At 45.0% G+C, this 23108-nt stretch overlaps 1 protein-coding gene across 1 annotated transcript in view; it reads right to left on the minus strand.

Annotated features, from left to right (window-relative positions):
• Positions 1-23108, minus strand: part of SLC6A11 (solute carrier family 6 member 11) — a 129140-nt gene that overhangs the window by 70348 nt on the left and 35684 nt on the right. The gene's annotated exons all lie outside the window — the stretch shown is intronic.

Raw genomic sequence — 23108 nt, forward strand, 5'->3', positions numbered from 1 at the left:
CTGGTATCTGCACCTTCATTTTTACACTTTTAAAAATAAAACCATAAAGGAAAGCAAATATTCAGATGAACTGCCCAAAGACCACAGTGCAGACAATGACTTGGGCTGCCAAAATGAAACCACTGGCTGGCAGGCATTAGTTGGAAAAATCCCTTTGTGAGCTGAGGTTTGAGAGCCTTGAGTCAAGGAACAAAAGGTGGTTTAGGGGCATCATTATGTAATGGACACAAGTGGAGAATGGTATGAAAGTTGAAAATGCAATGCTGAGGACAGCTTGTGTCTGACACTGGTCCTGGTTCTCTCAACAGCCCCTTCTAACCCTCAGCTATACCAGACACTCCAACATCATCTTTGATTTTTCCTGAGAACAGTTGTAGACTGTCCAAACAATACAGATCTTGCCATTAAGAGATTGCACCCTGCCACATCCCTCTTATGCCTATGGCAGACATCACCAACCAATCACAACGCTCTCTGCAGCTAAGCCTGGATGCAGCCAAGCCTCAGAACCCTCCATAGTACTCCAGGCAGCCTCTATAATGAGCTGAGAAGAAACCCACTATCTGCTACCCTTGCTCTAGCCCCATGTGTTATCTATGCATTCACAGTCCTTATGCATTCACCTGCAGGTCCTTAGTTCCTGTTCCCAGAGTGGGAAGACCCAGATCTTGTGCTCAAAGAAGGAACTGCCGAACGTGCATGCCTGCATGACACTCCTGGGCTCATGACACCCACCAGAGTAGTGTGAAACAGGAAAAGGAGGCTAGAGAGACAGGCTAGAAAGTTCTTTGTGGGTGGATTCAGCCTTCCGGCTCTGACAGTGGGGTTGCAGCTGGGTCTCTAAGGATAAGCAGGAATGGGAGAGGCTGAGTCCACCAAGGAAGATGTAGAACTAGCCAACAGTGTGGAAATGGGCTGAGAATACTCTCCCCTGGGTTGTCTTCCAGGTGTTCAAACTGGAGTCTGCCTCCCCTCTTTCCCCAGCTGCTTCCACATTTAGTCAGTGGCATCAAGTCCTGCCAATTTGATCTCCAACTATATTCTGAAATGACGCCCCATCTTTATTTTTTTTTATTTTTTAAAGATTTTATTTATTTATTCATGAGACACACACACACATGCACACAGAGAGACAGAGAGAAAGAGAGAGAGAGAGAGAGAGAGAGAGAGAGAGAGAGGCAGAGACACAGGCAGAGGGAGCAGGCTCCATGCAGGGAGCCCGATGTGGGACTCAATCCCGGGACTCCAGGATCACACCCTGGCTGAAGGCAGGCACTAAACCGCTGAGCCACCCAGGGATCCCCAACGCCCCATCTTTAGTCTGATTACTGGGGCCTTTCATCACCTTTCTTCTCGGTTACGTGACAGCCCCAAGCTAGCCACACCACAGCCCAGGTTTCAAACCATGAATCCAGCATGTCTTCCGGCTTCTCTGAGTCTGCTCCCCTCAGCCTCACATTCAAGGTTGTGGAATATACTGCAGAGGACTGGGTTTGGAGTTAGATGACTCTGCATTCAAATCTCAGCTCTTCCCTGACTTGCTATGTGACGTGACCAGTCTCTATCCTTCCCCCAAACACTCTGTCCTCTGCTGTGCTAGGTTCCTCACCCTTGGGGAGCATGCCAGGCTTCTTCAGGCCTCCTTATCTTTTCATGCCACCCTTTATCTGTAATATCCAGCTCTCGGTGTTCATCCTAGGTATGTCTGAATCCCCACAAGGATAGGACTCCTCAAGGTCAGAAACCCTGCCTTCCAGGTGTAATATCTTTGCCCTATCTATTTTATATGTCAGGCAGCCGAGGCCCAGAATGGTTAATGAAATACAGTAGCACCCCCACCCCCACCTTATCCACAGGGGATGTGTTCCAAGACCACCACTGGATGCCTGAAACCGCAGGTAGCATGGAACCCTACATATATACTATGTTTTTTTTTTTAAGATTTTATTTATTTATTCACCAGAGAGAGAGAGAGAGAGAGAGGCAGAGACACAGGCAGAGGGAGAAGCAGGCTCCATGTAGGGAGCCTGATGTGGGACTTGATCCTAGGACCCCGGGCCATGCCCTGAGTCAAAGGCAGACATTCAACCACTGAGCCACCCAAGTGTCCCTGGTTTTTTTTTTTTTTTTCCTGTATGTACATACCTATGATAAAGTTTAATTTATCCATTAGGCACAATAATAACCAAGAATAAACTAGAATAATTTTAACAATATACTGGAATAAAAGGTAGGTGAAGGTGGTCTCTCTCTTCCAAAATATCCCATTATACTGTACTCATCCAGCTTGTGATGCTCTGATATGAAACAATATTTACCCATGTGATGAGAAGTGAGAGGAATGACACAGAAACTGTGACATAGCGTTAGGCTACTATTGGCCTTCTGATGTCAGAAGGAGGGTCATCTGCTTTCATTGAGGAAATGAAATCACAGAAAGCAAAATCATGAATAAGGAGGACTACTGTACCTCCATCTCACCTCAGGACCTATCTTCTTTACCTACAAGCCATGCCACCTGCCCACCTATTGTTGAGAGGCTAAGGTGCCACGTCCTCCCCAACTCCCTACCACATGTGCATCCCCATCACTCCAGCAACCCCCAGTCACCTCTAGCTTCTCTCCATCAGCTGTTTCATTGCCTCAGGAGCTTAATATTTCTAAAACATAAGCTCCTTGAGGAAAGAGAATTTTGTCTTTTACTTTCCCTGTTGTATCCACAATGCCCAGCATAAGGCACTTAAAATGTGCCCGATAAATATTTGGTAAATGGATAAACAAATAAGCAGGCTGAGATCCGGGATCCTGAGGTTAACTTAGGGCTTCAGAACACCATGCTGTTCTTTGTCCATATGAAATGTTGGGTCCCCATAAAACGGGATTCAGAAAATTGAATCTGATTTTTTAAAAAGATTTATTTATTTGAGGGAGAGAGAGACAGAGACAGAGAGAGAACATGTGCACATGCATGCATGCTAGCAGTGGGGAGGAGCAGAGGGACAGAGAGAGAGAATCTCAAGCAGACTCCCCCACTGAGTACCAAGCCCAGCGCAGGGCTCAATCCTACAGTCCTGAGATCATAATCTGAGCTGAAATCAAGAGTCAGATGCTTAACCAACTGAACCACGCAGGTGCCCCTGAATCTGATTTTAAGAGGAGAATTGATAAATAAGGAAATAAGAAATTTGGTTTCGAAAGATAGATCAGTGCAGACACAAAGGGCAAGAAAGTTCAGGTACAAGGTACTTCATCAGCAAAGCTCATCACTTTTAAGTTGCCTGAGGCTACAAGATTCTCTGGAAGAGTCAAGCAGGGTTCAGGCATTAAGCTAAATTATGCAGTGTTTGGTGATGGACACAATAAGTAACTGACAAGGTACCATCAAGTCTCTGGTTGCTCCCAGCTGCTGCCAGTGGTGGCTCAGATCCAGAGAGGTGGGTGTGGGGGAAGGAGGGTCTAATCTGTCAGACCTCTGAGGTCTCTGAAATGAAGTTCCTTCCCTAAACACATCCCTTGGTTATGGAAGACTTTTTTACTATTGTTTAATTTCCTTTCAGTAGGTCAAGTCCTCCTGAATATAAAGGTTAGCACAATTGGTGGTAATTATACTGTATCCTGTTTTAATTGACTCTAATTGCTCATTTGCATTCCAATACTGGAATTGTGAGGCATTTTCCCCCTACTTCCAGGACACAGCTATTTATTTCATAGCAAGGAGATTGTCTGATCATTGGGAAAATGACAAAAGTTGCAGAAAGGCTGACCATCCCTAAGTTTTCCAGGATAATGGAGTCAATTGGAAAGTTGAGCCTTGTTCAAAAGGTTTGGGAAAGCAGGGTGGTGTGGGGGCAAGGACACAGACCCACAGGGTCAGAAGATCCAATATAAGCAGCTTGGGCAAGCTCCATACCCTCTCAGGGCTGGCATTTTACCATCTACTAGAGGCAGGGGAACACTAACCCAAGATTCAATCACTCTTGTACCATTTTCCCAATTCATTTTTTTTTTGCCATATACAAGTATTCCTTTGTACTATTCACTTAATATTTTCTATAATTCAATATTCTGTTTTTATGTTCAATAAATATATGTAATGGAAAAACTGAATCACTGCCATAGAGAAAACCATTATCTCTAGCCACAAGTATAGAGGGTAAATGCAAAAATAAATGCAATTAAATTATAGCCAAAGGCTCTCAGGCTAAGCTATATTTTCTACTTGTTCAAAAGCAAGAGTGGCATGTGTCAGGGAGGTGCTAAAAGATAAAGCAGCTTACTATACCTTTTGCCTTAAGCAACATGAAAAAGGAATACTATCTCATTCTATGACTGGATTTTCTTTAATATGGGTTTATGTATCACTAAAATTATCCTGTGGACTTTCAGTAGAAAGAACATCTCATACTTGCGTGAACGATCAGAGGGATGATTGCTGGGGTCCTTCCCAGCAATCACAGTGTTTTCTAAAAGATTCCATAGTTAACCATAACCCTTTCAAAGGACCAGGATTCCTTAGAGCTATCCAAGGTCCTGACATAATTTAGACTGAACCTTCTGAGAGCCAGCTACCCAGGGCCTTGGAAGAGGCTGCTGTTAATTGAGCACCAGTGGGTGCCACAGATGTGTTATATAGTACCTCTAACTGATATTCATACCACTTGAGTAGGTTCTATCCCTATTTTGCAGACAAAAACAAACGAAAACCCTTGAGAATTAAAGAAAGAAGTGGCTTGTGCCAGGTCACAGAACTGTAAGGGATCAGAAGTCAGTTCTTGCTACCACACATCCTGTGCTCCATGCCACAGACCTGACAAGACAGGCCTTCCTGTTTCAATTCCTGTTTCTTCCTTTGTCTGTCCTTGACTTTTAAGGCCCAAACAAACAAAAGTCCAGCTTGCTTTACTTTTGGCAGCAACTCGTCATAGCCTACTACCCCAGCATGGGAAACACTGTATTAGTCAAGTGCTCCCAGACTTACCTTCTATCTGGGCTTGCCTCTGTGTGAGGGTACATATGCCCATTAAATATGGTTGGAAAGCACAATACTAAACATCCATTCCTTAAAGAATCAGTGTTTTGAGTATCAACAGATTTTCCCCAGCTCTGACTTTTGAGAGAAAATGATCTGAATTCCTAGGTAGGTACACCATAGTAGGCACCAAATAGTCTGGTATAACCTCCCCTATGATGTTACTGATCTCTGGGAACAAGGTGCTAGGAGAATGTGAGTCTGAAGAAGGGATGTCACCATGGGCATAATTGGCCTCTTCACCCTTTTTAGAAGCATTATTCTTTAGATCATTGTAATAGAAATAGGAAGTGAAGAAAAAACGTTCTAAGCAACAAAATTCTAAATAGGTAGAAGTCATGTTTTCACAAGAAAATAGTGAAGATATTCACTATTTGAGGAGAGAATAATATTTCAGCAATGCAGAAATATTACCATGGGAAGCTGTAGTTATAATTTTTATGCAATGGTACATAGTATATCATTATCTAAGAAAGTTAGCCCATGTATGGGGCTTAAAATAATATACCTAAACACTAGCTAGCCTTGGGATCTGTGCTTCAGGGCATCATCCCAGATCTAGGTTGAGGAGGAAGAGAAGGATGGGATTAGGGCTGGAAGCAGCAAGCACGGTGGGAGGACCTGGTTTTAGTCCCCATCCCCATTCTACCACGAGGGCAGAGACCATGAGCCCTATTTCAAGATTCACTTTCTCTTTTCCTACAGTATCAAAACTAGTTTTTGACTGGACCCATGGCTGTCTAGAATAAAGACAACATTTCCCATATTTCCTTGCAGCCAGGTGTGGCCACATGACAACGTTATGGTCAATGCAATGCAAATGAAGGTGTGGTGTACAACTTCCAGGTTGTGTACTTAAAGGGAAGGGCTGTATTCTATCCTTCCCTTCTTGCCCTTCCCACAGGATGGAATGAAGACCAGGTGGTGAGCCATCTTTGACGAAGGAAATGAGGGTAACACCCAAAGGACAGAACAATGGAACAGAAATAGTCTGGATCCCCAACAGCAGGCAGCTTACACCTGAACTGTGATGGGAGAGAAATAATCTGTCTCGTTTCCATTACTGCTCTTTGGGTAATTATAAAAAGTCAAACATGTAACCTAAATATCTAACCCCTGATTGCCTCTGTGATCTTGGATAGGTCCTGTTTCTGCTCTAAGTCTCTATCATTTTTTCTTAAACGAAGGCACTAGCCCAAATGATCCACACTATTCCTTTTTCCTCAGAATGAAGAAAGGATTCCAAAGATGATCTAAGGATCCTGAAGGTAGACTCTTCAGAGCAACCATCCTTCTACACCTGGAATCAACCAGGAGTGCAGCAAAGAGTCAGGAAGTCTTCAGAAAGGTCCAGTTAGCAAAATTAGAAAAGCACTTAGAAGACCCATCAAAGAGATCACCATTTCCAATAAGCTACTGTTTTAACCTTCTCTGTCACAGTTTAGAATGAGCTTGACAGGGTGAGTAGCCAAATATGGTGTGAACCCCATCATCAAGTACAAAGGTGCATACATGGTTAGAATGTCTCTGAGGTCTTCCGGGCCTCCATCCTCTTCATGTGTGAAATGAGGCTAATGCCTATTTCAAAGGCTGATGTAAGAATTTGAGATTACCATGCAAAGCATCTGACATACAGACACTGCTCAATAACTGGAAGGATTGTGATTACCTTTGCTGGCCACCACAGGGTCAGTAAGCAATGCCCCTCCAGCCCAGTGAGTGAGTTGCATTGGCCAGCAGAGAACAACATATGTTGGGGGGGTGGTCAAGAATATAAATAGAGAGGCTGAAGTTATCCCTGTCTCTGCTGTAAGGGCAGACAGGAACGTGGCTCCTGAAAATCCTTATGGGATCCTCTCACTATCAATGGGAATGAATAGCAATGTGGTGGCAGCAGAAGGCTGGTGTAAAGAGGTGGTAAATCACTGGTTGAGAAAATCTGGGTGAATAGGACCAGAGATAGGAAAACATCAGGACAGAAGGAAAGTGTACATAGCCGTTCTGAGGAGGTGCAGCAGCCAGACTCTGGAATGAAGGCTAGGAGGTAGCAGGAGTAAGCCAAAGGGGCCATTATGGGTGAGAATCCTCTGAAGTCCTGATTGCAAGCAACAGCTGTGACAGCTGAAAGGGCCAGGCTGCTGACAGCACTTAGATGGAATGGAAGGAATTATACCAGGATAAAACCCCATAAGACTAAGTTCCAAACTAAAAGAATAGAAGGGACTCAAAGGCTACAGTGAAGGGAAGGATGGGACCCAGCTGTGTCATCATGGGGATGAAGCCTGCCCTGTGAAAAGATGGAGTCATACTTTCAGAAGAAGCCAAGGACAATAATCATTGCCAACCTTCATGAAGCTCTAAGAACCCATGAGGAAGGAGCTTGGAGGGCTCCCCATTGAGGGGTATGTACTTGTTAAGGGGATCAGGTGCAGCTTATGAGGGAAAACTTATGAGACTTCTCAGATTCTGACCCTAAAATGCCACTGCCAGCCCTAATGGGTTATGAAGGAAAGATTAGATCAACAAGGCATCTTCAGGGTTAGTGCATTGTGGGCAAGGGACCAAACATCTTAGGAATGGTGTTATTCTTTCTTCTTGCTTATGCCTGGGACCATAAAGATCATCTACATTCATGGACTGTTCCAACTTAGAGATCCCTTGGCTTTATTATTTACTAATCAGGGCCATGCTGTTTGGACCAGAGGTCTTAAGAGGGAAAAGTGTTCTGTTCATGAGAAATGGAAGATCAAGAGGTCCCTAATAATAATGGGACTAACATTTATTATTGGTTCTACATGCTTTCCCATTATGTTATCCAGTGCTATAAGGTAGAAACCATTACCATTCCTCTTTCACAGAAGTGGAAACTGGGCATCCAGAAGATGAGTATTTGGCCCATGGTCACACAGTTAGAAAAAGGCAGGATTCAGGTTCATATCTGTGCCAGCACTCAACCACAACACAGCCCCATGGGGAATTCAAGTGTCCCTGTAATCCAACCAGCTTCACCTCACACATCTCCCTGTGTTCTCCAAACAAACCCTGCATTTTCATGTGTGTAAACCCTTGCTTTTGTCATTCCCTTCACTGAGAAGGTCCTTTCCCCCTTTCTAGTTAACAAAATCTTGCCAACCTTCAAGACTGGTCAATTACTATGTCTTCTAGGAATCAGGCCACAGGATGAAATGCTCCTTGTATAGCCTACAGCACACTGGGCAGTACAGCACACAGACAGGGGGATTAGCCTTGGCCACAGAATAACCAAGTTTAAATCCAGCCTCTGGCACTTTCTATCTAGATGGTTGACTTTTGACAAGTTATTGTCTTTCTAGGTCTTGATATTGTCTTCTATAGAATGGGGATAATAATAAAGCCAATAAACTCAATCCCATTGAGCCTTGGGTTCTTAAATCTATGGAATACAGATAACAGTTCCTACCTCTTACGGTTAAGGGTGAGAATTAAATGAGCCAATGTCTACAAAGCACCAGACACAGAGACTTGACACATCAGCCTCCCATTCTTCTTTCACTTAGCTCTTACTTCATTCTACCTTCTCATACACCTGCCTCTCCTTCTCGGGTGGGATCTACTGAAGGGCAAGGACCTTATTCATCTTTGCACATTCTGAATGGTTCTCATAAAGGCCTACAAAGACAGTAAATAGTTGATGAATAAACACATTCTGACCTCAATAACCCAATGAGAACAAATGGAACAAAACAGGATATAATCCCATGTGCCCACAATGGACCTTAAGTGTAAACAGTTCTCACTTTGAGCCTCTCCATCTAAGGATAAAGAACTTTCTGTCTAATTTAATTCACCAGCCATTCATTGAGCCCATTGTGGGCCAGGCCTTGTGCTGCTTTTGGAGGGCATACCGATGAATGAATTAGGCCCCTGCCTACAAGGGTATAAGAGCCAGCCCCAAACACCCACAGCCTTAGTGGTGGACCATTCAGTGGCAGCAGTGAGAGCTTAGGAACACAGTGATGAAGGAAGTAGGCAGCTCAGGTGGCAATGGTACAGGTAGAGAGCTCCTCATGGGCCTAGGCTTTGAAGGGGGACAGGCTGTCCCTATTGCTCCAAAGCTTCATGATCTAGAATGTGCTGCATTCCTCAGAGCAAGAAAATTCAAGACATGGAGCCCATGGGGGTACTTCAGCCTGGGACCATCACCTCCAGGGGAAGAAATAAGCTTTGCCTGGTAGCTGAAAAGCTGGATATCCAGGGGTGGCAAGATACTTAAATAGCAACCATGCTCATTAAGACGGTTGAGCGCAATTCAAATCCTTGTCCACAGGATATCTAAAAATCACTAGATGGGGGAGTCTAGTGTTTAAGCCTATTTTATGGTGAATTAAGATTAACTAGAGAGGCAATGCTATTGATATTTACATAGCTCGACCATAAAGACCACAAAAATGAAAACAAATCCCCAAATAAGCTCAAGTGGCATAAATATTTCATGCAGTGTCCAGCCAAGCTTACACCAGCATTAGGAGCTATTATTTACTGCCTGGAAAACACACTTGGTACCTTGGTTAATAATGATTTAAACCTCATCCATCTCTTTTGGACTAGAAGGCTGGTGTTGCCATGGAGACCAAGAGTACCATTAAAGCACACGATTAAATCCCAGGCAAAGATTTACCAGTGTGGGGAGACTGTTGGTTGGGAAACACTACCCCACATCCTCTTACACTAGTCTTCAACATGCTTGCTCATGGCAGTGGAGGTATGGAGGGGAGAGAGCCCATATTCATGGACTATGTGTGTAACTAGAAAGAGCAGCGTGCTTCCTGGATCCTGCATGCATCACCTGCTCTCTGTGACAGACTGTCTTCCCTCCAGCCCACAGGCCAGTCACTCAGAGTTCTCCTGGGTCTTCCTTAGGAGTCCTGAGCAACAAGGATCCCTCCTAGGCCACTTGTGCTGGTTGTAACACACTCCTTCCAAAACAGCTTCATGTTTTGAAAGGAGAACCTACACTTGCCTCTGCTGATGGAGACCCCATTCTGCCTCCCACCTCTCCATTCAGAGAACACCGGGAATACCTATTAAGTCAAACTCAATAATTTATTCGCACTTGTCTTCCAATTTTGCAACTTTAATTTTCCCTGATTAGATGATGTCTCTGGTTGTCTGCTTCCTTTCCTCATTATTTTTTTAGTCTCTTTCACAGGCTCACTCTTCACTCATCACTCATTCTTTCCAACAATTGATCGTCCAACTAGCCAACTTTGATGAGCATCTGTCTGTGCCAAATACTGTGGGAGGCACAGAGGATGTGAAGATAGATCAGGAGCAAGCCCTGTCCTGTGTTTCATGGGGGCAGATTCAGAGCTGCCCAAAAGTCTGGCCTCTATCTCATCTCTATTCACTGTCTACCCACTCTCCTGACTTTTCTTACTTACCCTTAGAGTTTTAGAAGTCACAGATGTCCTGATGGCCTTCACCAGCTCAGCCATATCTCAAATTGAAGACCAACACTTTCAACCCCCTGTGTCTACATACACCTGGATTTCCTACCTCCAAATGCACATGCTCAAAACCAACACCAGAACTTTCTCCCCCAAAAAGGTTCCTCCTTCTGTGTCCCTTTCTTGGATAATGGCGTCACACTTACTCTCTCTCTACCTCTTCAGGAATAAAGACATGCATGGCTGGACTCCACTGTCCCACAGCCCCTTCACTGCACAGGCTGGACATGTTCTCACTGCATGTGGTCAGCTGCAGTGGGCTCTCCTCTCTCCCTCCTCTGGGCCTCACCATCCTGGCTTTTCTCTACTCCCCAGAGAACTCTGCTTCCTTTTCATGTTCTTCCACCTGTCAGCCTTCCCAAACCCTGTATCTTGACCCCTCCATCCTTCTCTTACATTCTCTCCCTGGGTAGCCCTTCTGTTCTCTTCCTGGGTAGCCTACCTGTTTCAATTCCATCCATTCTAAGATGCATGCTTTTAGCACTGTTCATCTTACTCTCTGAAATCAGGATGCCTACCTCCCTCACAATGTCCTAGGTAGCAGCTACAACATAGTTGCTGCTCCCTGAGTATAAGGGACCTAGGTCAAAGGTGTTCATTGTATTGTCACTTCAGTTGAATGGCTCTGTTAAAATATTTTAAATTAAATTAATTTATATCAATTGCTGCTTGATGTTTAAAATGTCTTTTTAAAAGATTACATTGTTTCTGCAGAAATGCACAGAAAAATGGGTGAAAGTTGATACTGTAAAGCACATATAAATCATTAGAAAAATAATCACAATCTCAAATTTTCCTGCACAGGAACAACTAAATACAGCTGACCATTGAACAGCACACGTTTCAACTGCTTAGGTCCACTTGTATGTGGATTCTTTTTAAAGATAAATATAGTACAAGGCTGTCTATGTATTTTCTCTCATGATTTCCTTCATATATCCTTTTCTCTAGCTTACTCTATGTAAGAATATAGTATATAACACATACAACATACAAAATATGTGTTAGTCAACTGCTTATGTTATCTGTAAGGCTTTTGGTCAACAGCAGGCTATTAGCAGTTAAGTGGGGAATTAAGTTATATGTGGATTTTTGACTCTGCAGAGGGTTGGTACCCATAACCCCCATGGGGCTCAAGGTCAACTGTATTTTATGAATCTAGGAAAATACCTTCCAGCAGATGAAGCTGTATTACATTGTTACTGCAGTACATGCAAACTATAAGCTATTAAACCTCAAACAATACACCTGCAGATAGGACCATCTGCCAAAGAAACTTTGAAGCAGTGAGAGTCTATAAGAGTCTCCTGTGGTTACTTCCCGTGTCATATAGGAAGGTCAGGTAATGCAGAGTAGATGAACTGGAAGTATTTCTGCTTCGGATAAACATTCTTCTTAAGTGGTAGTATTATATACTGGTATATAAAATAGTGGTGTAACTTAGATCAGATGAAATATTGAATATTAGAAGTTTCTCATCATTTTGGGACCACAAGACCCTATGAAAATCAGGTGATAGGTATGAACCCTCACCCTAGAAGAATGTATCCCATAATTTTTATACAAGTCCAAAAGGTTTTGGGGCCCGCTGAAGCATCTGTGGACCTCTAACACATATGCTGATGGCTCCACTGCACACCCCTCCCTCCTCGGCTTCAAACCTTCCAGGCCACCATGCAGACAATCTCTATTGCAGCACTACAAGCATCACAGACACAACGTGGTTCTCCCTTAGCTCCACCACCCACACCTTGTCCTCCTGCCATGTCACCCCTCTCGGCCAACAGTGGCACCAAGCACTCCGCACTTGAGCCAGGAACCTGGGTTTCTTTATAGACATCTCTGGCCCCTTCCCCCTCTACGTTCAGCCCCAGGGAGTGGGAGCTGATGCTCACTCTTGTGTTGTTCTCAAATCCATTCTCTTCTGTCCATTGCAAGGCTGCCACCATGTCCCACTGAAGTACCCCAGCAGGATCCAGCCTTGGCTCATGTCTACCCATTCTCCATAGTCACAGGGCCCTTTTTATAAAGAAACCCTGGTCACATTACCCCTTTGCTGTTAGCCTTTCTGTTTCTCTCTATTCATTAACTTCATCTTCTTACTAGGCTCATCTACAAACCCCTCTTCTAGGTTGGTCCTGACCTACCCATCCAGCCTGCCCCTCTTCATTCCCTCTCAACTAATGCATGCTCTGGCCACAGTGAATTTCTTTCCATTGCCTTCCTGAGCCATGTTCCCTCCTTCTCTCTCTGTGGACCATCCCATGTGTCACACAGGAACTGCATCTTAGATATTTGCCTGTGTGTGTCCAGGATTTACCAGTACCTGTAATCCAGTAGGTGTTTAATAAAAGCATGCTGAATTAATCTTAAAACACATGTTTCCAAAAAATGCCAATGCAGCATTAAATGCTGTGGTGAGACAGAAAAGTGAGGTGAGTTCCAGTTCCAGCTCTGTGATCATGAGCAGATGACAGGACCTCTCTAAACCTCAATGTGCACACCCCTAAAGCAGGAATGAAAAGATCTACTTGAATGACTGTTGTAAAGGTTAAACAATATAATGTAAGTTGGTGTTTGTGACAAAAGCAGTACTGTTGTCTAAGGGGTAAACTGGAGACATATGGGCCATTTGAGGTCATCACAAAGATTAAGACATCGCATTTAATGACCAAGGGCTAAGAAAGCTGGCAATCTTGCAATGCATGGGACAGTCCCCGAGTAACAAAAACTGCTGTTTCTCATGATTTCCAAACACACCACTAGATATTTATGTGTGTGTGTATATCGTGGAGGAGGGTGAGCTGTTTATAATTATTAAGTCTAGAATCTGCTTTATAAATAACTTCAAAGTATATTTTACTTCATTATTTAATATAAACTGAATTTTCCAGGGGTACCTGGGTGGTGTAGATGGTTAAACATGCAAGCCTTGATTTCAGCTTAGTTCATGATCTCAGGGTCCTGGGACTGAGTCCCATGTCAGGCCCACGCTCAGCAGGGAGTTTGCTTGAAGATTCTCCCTCTCTCTCTCTCTCTTTCTCCCCCCACCCCCAACCCCCCCCACTTGCAAGCTCTCTCCTCTCTCTAAATAAATAAATCTTTTAAAAGATAATAATAAACTGAATTTTCCAGAAATGCAATTATCATGTAAGTTGAAGGTAGACTGTACTCTCTCTCATTCAGTACTTTACCAAATGTTAATGTTATTCATCATTTCAGAAAAATCATATGACTAATGGCAATGCCACAGATAGAGCCTCAGTGGTCAATGCAATACCCTTCTGTCTACATTTGTAGCTGTTGCATTCATGTTGATTCTATAACATATATGGTTAACTCTTGTTGCAAGATGCAAACCACAGAGGAAAAAGAACTGGTAATATCCTATGGAAACTTGGCTCTCTTGTCTTCTATCCAGATGCATTTATGCCAGGCTGCTGCCAGCACCAGAGGAGTCCGTTACCTTTGCAGTATACTGAGCATTTACATATTGAAACACGTTTTAGAAGTTTCTTCTTGGGATCCCTGGGTGGCGCAGCGGTTTGGCGCCTGCCTTTGGCCCAGGGCGCGATCCTGGAGACCCGGGATCGAATCCCACATCGGGCTCCCTGCATGGAGCCTGCTTCTCCCTCTGCCTATGTCTCTGCCTCTCTCTCTCTCTCTCTCTCTCTGTGTGACTATCATGAATAAATAAATAAAATCTTTAAAAAAAAAATAGAAGTTTCTTCTTTTTTGCTTTTCCTTTAAAATATAGCCGGGGTATTATATCAACTGTCTTGAACTTATCAGGGCAGGTAAAGTATTTATGAATTGCATTTCAGGGCAGTAAAAGCAGTATTACAAATCTTTGTCATAAACAAGGGGTGCTGGGTCTGTGAGTGATTTAAGCCAGCACTGGGTTGTAGCAGGGGTGGGTGCTTGGAAAGTTCTCAGCATCAGGGCTAGCATGGAGTGAGCACTAGCCTTTTGGTGCTAACACTACTATTGTCAGGATACTGGGTCGATCATAACTGTGACACTACATACTTGTGATTCAGGATAAAGATCATGTCTGGCTCCTGCAGAGTGAATTATCTTCTGCTTCGATCTTCTCACTGGGGGGTTCTAGTTCATTACACATGGGGGATTGTCAAACAGGAAGGAAGACAGCTGCTGCCATAGCACAGTGCATAGTGTGAGACCTATAGGTGCCCCTTCCACTTTCCCAAAACACATCCCTGCTCAAGGACCCTCAATGGATCCCCACTGTCCATGTGACCTTAGTCTGGCACTTATGCTCCCCACTCCCTTGAAATCTGGCCTTCCCTATGGCTTCCCAATTTCCACAGCCACCCTTGACTCTCTCCCTTTCCTTACCTGTCTTCCACTGGAAGGCCCAGTTCAGCCCTCCACTTGGCTGTCCTTCAAAGTGAAGCTCATGTCCTATCTCTTCCAAGAGGCCTTTCCAGACCACTCTGGCTTCCTTAGACAACCTCTGTACCAACATGACAATGCCACTATTTGATAGCTAATCTATACTACAAAATCGTGTTAATTATCTTCAAGTCAGTGAGTCCAATCTTACTTCTCCATTAGACAGAGAACTTTTTAAGTTAGAGAGTAGCTTTATAAAAATCACAAGCAATTAAATAAAAACAGCAGTGATTTGCATGTGTCCTCCAGGCAAGTATTTGCATGCCTAACTCCACTTAAGCCCTATAGTGACCCACTGACATGAGCATTCTTACTGTCCCTGGTGAAGGTCAAGCTAACAGCTCAGAGCAAAGAAAGGCCCATACCCAGACCTGCAGGGCAAAGCTTTGGTTCAAAGTCTTAGGATCACCTGGCTCTGTTCCCTTCTTCCCATTCACCTACATGTCACCTGCCAATGGTGCCAAGCACATGGTAAACACTTGGGCTGGTAAATATTTACCTAGGCCAGGAAGGGAGCCAACATTTATTCAGGGCTCCACATATACTAGTGGAAAGAACACTGTGGTTTTGAGATTCACCTCTGCAGTCCTGCATTCAAATCCTCCTCCAATGGCTGCGTGACCCTGTGCACATCACCTACATCTCTGGGCCTCAGTATCTTCATTTATAAAATGGGTTTGCTAACACTTACCTGACACTCTGTTGTGAAGGTTAAGTTGAATAATGAATGTAGAGTCCGCAGCCCAATGTCTGGCACGCAGTTAAGGACTTGGTAAATGATGTTTACCCAGCTTAGGGCAAAGACCCGAGCTTTGAACCAGGGTCAATCTGACTCCATAGCTCCTATGACATCCTCTCCATCTCCCTGCATCCTCCCTCTAAACCTGTGATCACTCTTCATTTGCTGCTGGTCCTTAGACAAGGGTCTCACACCTACAGCTGCACAGTTGGGATCACATACAATTCCTATGGACCCTGCCTCATTTTTCACTCTTTTCCCCAAAGACAGGTTTTCCTTTCCCTCTGCTAATTTCCTAGCCACTGGGGGTGGGGTGGGGTGGGGTGGGGAAGAGACCTTGGTTGTAGGATTGTCAGGAAATGCTTTGGAACTTTCACCCCAATCAAACAGGTCCTAGCACATGACAAGCATCACATACTTGTCAGCTGATTGAATCAACTAACAAGTGACCGCTCCCAGCACCTACCACGTGGCTTACCCTAGAGATAAAGAAATGCAGAAGAGGCCCTGACAAGTCATGGATGCTCACTCACCAAATGAGGAGGAAGGAAGAAGGGAGAGAGGAAAAGACAGAGGAAAATGGAAGAGAGGAGGGAAGGAAAAGGGACGCATGCCAGCTTTATGGCCTTTGTATAGTTTCTTTTTCCTGGAATCCCCTTTCTCCTCTGCTCTGGGGTAATTAATAATCATCCAGCTTGGATGCCACTGCTTCCCTGGGGCCATTCCCAGCACAGGGATGTTTCATAACTGCCTGTTTACTGGCCTGCCTATACTCCAGACCCTAAACTTGTTTAGGGTCAATATCTGCAGTCCCAGGCACAGGGCATGCTTAATAAATATTTGCCTCTCAAAGTAAGAAGTCTCCCTGAGCCTGCAAGCCTGGCCGTCATGGGACAATGACAGGCAAACTTGGGGCAGTTGTATGCTGCTGCCATCAAGAGCCAGTGGAGGAGTTAGAGAAGGCCAAGGAGGATGAGGGTGGAGGGGGTCTGGAAGGCTTCCTGGAGGAAGAAGAGCTATCAGGGAGGGGCAGAAAAACAGTGGATGAAGAAGCAGGAGCTGGAAGAGGGCACAGTGCTACCTGTCACCCTGCCAATGCCCGTTACCTGTCAGTGACATAGGGAGGACTGGCAGTAAGGGGCACAGAGACAGGGAGACACATTTGAGGGAAGGCTCACTTGGGGTGAAGGAGACTTAAATCTCTTCCATCCAATGCTAGCATTTCCCAAATGCCAGGGTGGGATTCAAGCTGGACCTTCAACCATGGGCGGAATGTCAGGGCAAGAGGGAAGGCAACCAGACGTGAGGGGGGAGATGGTAGAAGGGTGTCTGTCTTGCTGGGGGAGGCGGGTAGTGGACAGAGGTTTTCTGGGTGGATGAGACCGGTGATTTTGGTAGAGGTTTCACAGCTTTTAACCTTCCTATCAAAATGACCTCCCATGGGGAAGGAAAACCATATGAATAAAGTATTTCCTTTGGCATTTTCAATGATGGAGAAAAACTGTTAAGTATCCTAAGAGCCCAACAGTCATGGAATACCTTATTATGTCATGGGATATATACTCAACGGAATTTAAAAATCATCTTTTGGCAAAATGGGGGCACACACTTTGTGAAGGACTGTTAAATGAAAACTGTACAGGGGCGCACCTGGGCGACTCAGATGGTTAAGCGTCTGCCTTCGGCTCAGGTCATAATCCTAGGGTCCTGGGACTGAGCCCCACATTGGGCTCCCTGTTCAGTGGGGAGCCTGTTCCTCCCTCTCCCTCTGCTCCTGCTTGTGCCCTGTCACTCTCAAATGAATATATTTAAAAAATGTATTTTAAAAAAGGAAAATGTACAATATTGAATTACAGCACATTATGATGAAATGAGGTATAAACTATGGTTAGACATGTATAAGGATCGGCAGGCAGCATGTGAACAACCTGGGGAGACTGGTCTTCATTCTCAGAGAAGTCATGAAATGAAAGCCATGGTTAAGGAAGCCGAGTCCGGCAGTGGTGGATAATCAGCCTGGACAGGGTGCCCGGCAGGGTAGCCCCTGTGCCATCAGCCAGGTGTAGATAGGATATCACTGGAGGAGAGCACTGGAAAGACTCTAGAACATGCAAGGTAGCTAGACTACAGTCACATATTTCAAATACCAATGCATGGGTTGCTGTGAAGGTGTTTTGTAGATGTGATTAAGGTCCATCATCGGCTAACTTTGAGTTTGAGAGATCATTCCAGATGATCTGAGTGGGTCTGATTCAATCAGTTACAAGGCCTTAGGAGCAGAAACCAGGTTTCCCTAAGGAAGAACTGGTGCCTGTGGGCTGACAAACTGCAGTCTGCCCTTCTTGACAGCCTGCAATACAGACTTCACAGACTTGCCCCATAATCACCAATGTCTCCCATGAAGTCTCTGTATCTCCTCCTGGTTCTGCTGCTCTAGGTGAATGCTGATGGACACAGTGGTAACAGGGATGGGGAGGGAGGATCGAAGGATTCTGGAGGAAGACAGGGGCTCCCTGTCAATTCTGACTAGACTAGACAGAGCTAGCCAATTACTGCCAGGCCAATAGCAAGCAGGTGCTCTGTAACTTGCCAGCCCACCACTTAGCCATTCACCCCACAGTCTACCCAGGCTCACATCATCTCTCAGCATTCCCCCCGAACACCCTTTTGGGCCTGTGCTCATCACCCTCTCATCCCTGCCTGGAGCCTCCTAGACATGCTGACCCCATGTCCTCCTTCCCCTACCACATGCTCTGGCTGCCAGGCCCCCCTGACTCAATTGATCTCTCACTAGTGACACCAGCACAGCCACTGACCCGTCACTGCACTTGTCCTGCTAACCTTGACACAAGAGGAAACTGAGGCCCTGAGAGATGAAGTGTGTCAACAGCTAGAAGGTCATGGTGGCCTGCACTGTATCACACAGTTGGTAAGTGATAGAGTAGAACGGCAGCTCATTTTATTCTTCTTCATTGCCATCTTCATCCCCTTTGTCAGATTCTTGAAGGCAGGATGGATACACAGCAGTGAGTGCCTAGGACTGCTAATATTCAACAGGCACAAAATAAGTACCGACTCACTTCTGGTTTAGTTCTCCAAAAGCACTGCTCTTGGTCTCTCACATTGAGAGTGAAGCCACTTTGACTCTTCTATGCCTGCCACTTTGGGAGGGTGGGTTCCCATTTCCCAGGGAGGCCACACAAGTGGGTGCGCTCCACAGAGTGCCAGGTACCCAGAGGTGCTCTGCTCCACAAGGGTTAACAGTGCCTGCTGCCCCCACCCAGGTCCCCCTTGCAGTGTGCTCCAGCAGGCTTTCTCAGGAGGTGGCCAGCCCTCCAGAACCCCTCCCATCCAGCAACCACTCGGACTTTGGGGGGCCTTTGTGCTTTAATAAAGACGGTATTACTGAGTCACAAAGCTTCCCTCCTTTCCAACCTTCCTCGCTGCCAGGGTTCCCGCTAAAGGTGAAGCGCTGTCATTCAAGGCCAAAGAAAGGGTTGAATCAAGATGCTAAACTCTTTTGACTTAATGTGACAATCTATGGCTCTCCCCAAACCACAGTTGTGGGAGAAGCACACCCAACTGGGCACAAAAACCCCTCGGCAGTGGCTTCGGGTGTCCTCAGGTTCTGGGGGCCTGAGGGCAGGGATCTCCCTGCGCGGGCCGCCTGGGCTCTCTGCATGCATCTCATGAGCGCTCTAGTTTCCTCGCTGAATGCAGACATCAGCCGGGCCACTGGGAGAGCCCTGCCACCAACGCCGTCCCCGCTTGCTTCGGGCTGCAACAAAGGCCACTTGAGGGCCGAGAGACAGCGCTGCCCAGTTCCCTCTCTGGGCCTGTTCTCTTCCCTTTCACACATCTTTCCCTTTTATTTCCCCTGCCCCCTTTACTCCTGCTTTATGCCTCATTGAATCCATTAGCCACTTTATAGGGTGCTCCTGAAGAATAAATTTTCTGTGTGGGGCTCCTGGTCCTTTCCCTGCTGGCGGTTCCAAACCGCCTTGATTGTGGGGTGTGGGGGGGTGCCAATGGAGAAAAAAGGCACACACTCCAGGGAGGAGCCTCCAACGGCCCCTCTGGGCTGTGCCTCCATGAGGCAGCTCTAGGGCAGGCTGCCTGGAGTAGATGCCCTCACCTGCCCAGGGGCCCCACCCCGCTCCTTCTCTATCCCAATACACTCTGGTCCCCCAAGATCTTAGGGCACATAGCTTAAGCCCCGTGATCTTTGGTTTTCTCATCTGCAAAATGGGAGTAACAGTTATACCTTTCTCTGAGGGTTGCTGTGAGGACTCAGTGGGTTAATGTTGTGAGGGCTTTAGAACAAGGCCTGGATCAAACAAAGTGCCACTTAAAGCATTTGCTTTCCTATTATCATCATGCAGATGACACGGGCTGTTTAAGAGTCCTTGTGCCACCTCCAATTCCTCTACTTGCTGGTGAATGAAGGAAGGGAAAGGAAAAAAATCAATTCAGGGCTATTTGCAGCTGTTTCTGTGTGAGTATGTCTATGTGTGTGTGTGTGTGTGTGTTTTCTTTTCTCCTGCCTTGGTGTCCTGGAGCTCTGAAAAGAATAAAAACAGAGCCCCAAAGCAGTGAAAAGGCAGGATTTTTCTTAAAATCTCAGCTAATCCTGCAGCTTCCTTTAAAGTGGCAATAGTAAGTAGGAGGCGGGGAAGGGACCAGAACTGTTTTTTGCAGTGCCCTCCCCTCCCAACCTCTGCTCCTGGAGACCAGGAAACGAGGGGGAAAAATCCATAAATCATCCACCGAGGAGGAGGACAGAAGAAGAAATTGGGCAGAGGAGAGAGCAAAGAACAGGAGCCAGCTGGGGAGGGAGTGGGGGACAGCATGAGGGGACACCCTGACTATCCGGTGGGCAGGACAGCTGCCTTCGGAGGGCAGAGTATCTCAGAGTATCCAGGCCAGAGGCTGGGGCAAGCCACGCCCATTCAAAAGTCAAAGGACTGCAAGGTCTTGAACCCCTGTGCACCTCTGGCCCCAGAACAAGGATGCCATACCCAAAGGCATCCAACATGACACTTCTCTCTATTCCACTGTCACCTCCACCTTGGTCACCTGCTAACAGGGCTCCTTGTAGCCTCTCTGACTCCCACCCATCCATTTGCAACAAGCAGCCAGAGATAGCTTTTAAGGACGAAAGTCATATTATACTACTCATGCTTAAGAACTCTCAGGGGAAAAAGAAAAAAAAAAAAAAAAAAAGAACTCTCAGGGGCTCTCCATCACACTCAGAATAAAATCCTGACCTTTCCCTGCGGCCTACGAGGTCTTTCTACTGCCAATCTCCTCTGTCCCATCTCCTGCCACCACTGATTCTGTGTGGGCCCCAATTTGCTTGACTGTACATTTGCCAGGTCCTTTCCATTTGAGAATTTTACATGTGCTGCTCACCTGGCCAATCCCTTCTTGTCCTTCCCTTTGATGATGCGATACTCTTCTTGACAAAACCCTTCTCTGACTCCTCTGAGGGGTTCCTCTGCCCTCATTCTTTCCTCTCCCAGGTTTGTTTTTCTTCTACACATAGAATTTGTGTGACTTGTTCATTCTCCATCTCCCCCACCAGGCCATAAGCTCCATGGTCTGGATCATTCACCATTGAAAAGAGCCCCAGCCTGGTACCCAGCACACAGTTAAGTGTGCAATAGACACTTACTGGATGAATGAATGAGTGAATGAGCAACATCTATAGCAAGTGAGCATTTGGATACAAGAAATAGCACATTTTGGGGCTAAGAAGCCTGGGGTGAGATTTTAAGGATCTTTCAGAAGAGCTCTCCATTGCAATTATCATCGTAGTTTTGCAGTGTTTTAAACGGGCCATGCTTTGGGTGACAGCTTTTTATGTTAGTTTCTCGTTAAATGGCAAGGAGTCTGCATGAGTTAAATAGATTGCAGATCCACAAATGTTTTCTGTACCAGAGAATGAATATTTTAGGCTTTGCGGATCATAGAGTCTCTGTCACAACCATTCAACTCTGCTGCTTTTGTAGCACAAGAGCAGCCACAGACAATGCTTACAGGAATGGATGTGGCTGTGTTCCAATAAAACTTTATTTACAAAAACAGGCCATTGGCCTGATTTGGCTAATCCCTGAATTAGACTAAGGTTTAGCAAAGCTACAAAAGAAGGACAACTAGTAATGACCAGATATTTTCATCTTCAACAAATATGCATAGAGGTATTGGGAAAATATTGCAAAACCATGACATTGCTTCACATGCTGTCATCTGATAAAATAGAATGAAGATAGTAACACAGATAATTTATTTGAAAATGCTGTTTCATAGAAAACATTGTATTTCATTTGTATTGTTCTGCATGTCAGCAATAAGTTTGTACAAACGGGAAATTCTATGAGCAGTTTTCACTCTGAAGGTACTAGGGAGCTACATGTGTAGCTGAGGGAGTAGATAGATGGACAACAAAAATGGAGAGGACAGGATGTTTGCCAGGGATATTACAAAAGGAGACTTGGTCAATAACTGGATGAGATATAAAGGGAGAAGTTATCAAAAATGACCTGGCAATTTCAGGTTTATGAGACCAGGGGAGGAATGAATGGATCAAGATGAATTTGGCTGATGAATAATAAAACAAAAACCAAAAAAAAAACAAGGCCAGAGGAAAGTTGATCTTTTCAACAAATGGACATCTACATGTAAAAAATAAATAGATCTAGACACAGACCTTATTTACATCATTCACAAAAATTAACTCAAAATGATCACAGACCTAATATGAAACACAAAACTATAAAGCTCTTGGAAGATAACTGGAGAAAACCTAGGTAACTTTGGATATGGCAATGAATTTTATTATTATTTTTAGAGAGGGAGGGTTGAGGGAAGGGACAGAGGAAGAGAGAGAATATTAAGTAAGCTCCATGCCCAGTGTGGAGCCTAATGCCAGGCTTGAACTCACAACCCTGAAATCATGACCTGAGCCAAAATTGAGAGTCAGACATTTAACTGACTAAGCCATCTGGGGACCCTGGCAATGATTTTTCAGACACAGCACCAATGGCAGGATCCATGATACATTTGGTAAGATATATTTCATTAAAATGAAAAATGAAAAATTTCTGTTCTGCCAAAGATCATATCAAGAAGAGTGAGACGACAAACCAAAGACTGGAAGAAAACAGGTGCAAGAGACACATCTGATAAAGGACTATTAACTAAAATACACACACAAAAAAAAACCCTTAAAGTCAACAATAAGAGAGTAACCTGATTACAAAATGGGCCCAAGGCCTTAACATACACCTAATCAAAGAAGATATACAGAAGGCAAGTAAGCATATAAAAATATGCTCTGCATCATCTGTCATCAGAGAAATGAAAATTAAAACAATGAGATACCACTACACACCTATTAGAATAGCCAAATTCCAAAACACTCACAGCACCAATTGGT

This window comes from Canis aureus, chromosome 19, assembly GCF_053574225.1.
Source record: "Canis aureus isolate CA01 chromosome 19, VMU_Caureus_v.1.0, whole genome shotgun sequence".
Taxonomy (NCBI): Eukaryota; Metazoa; Chordata; class Mammalia; order Carnivora; family Canidae; genus Canis; species Canis aureus.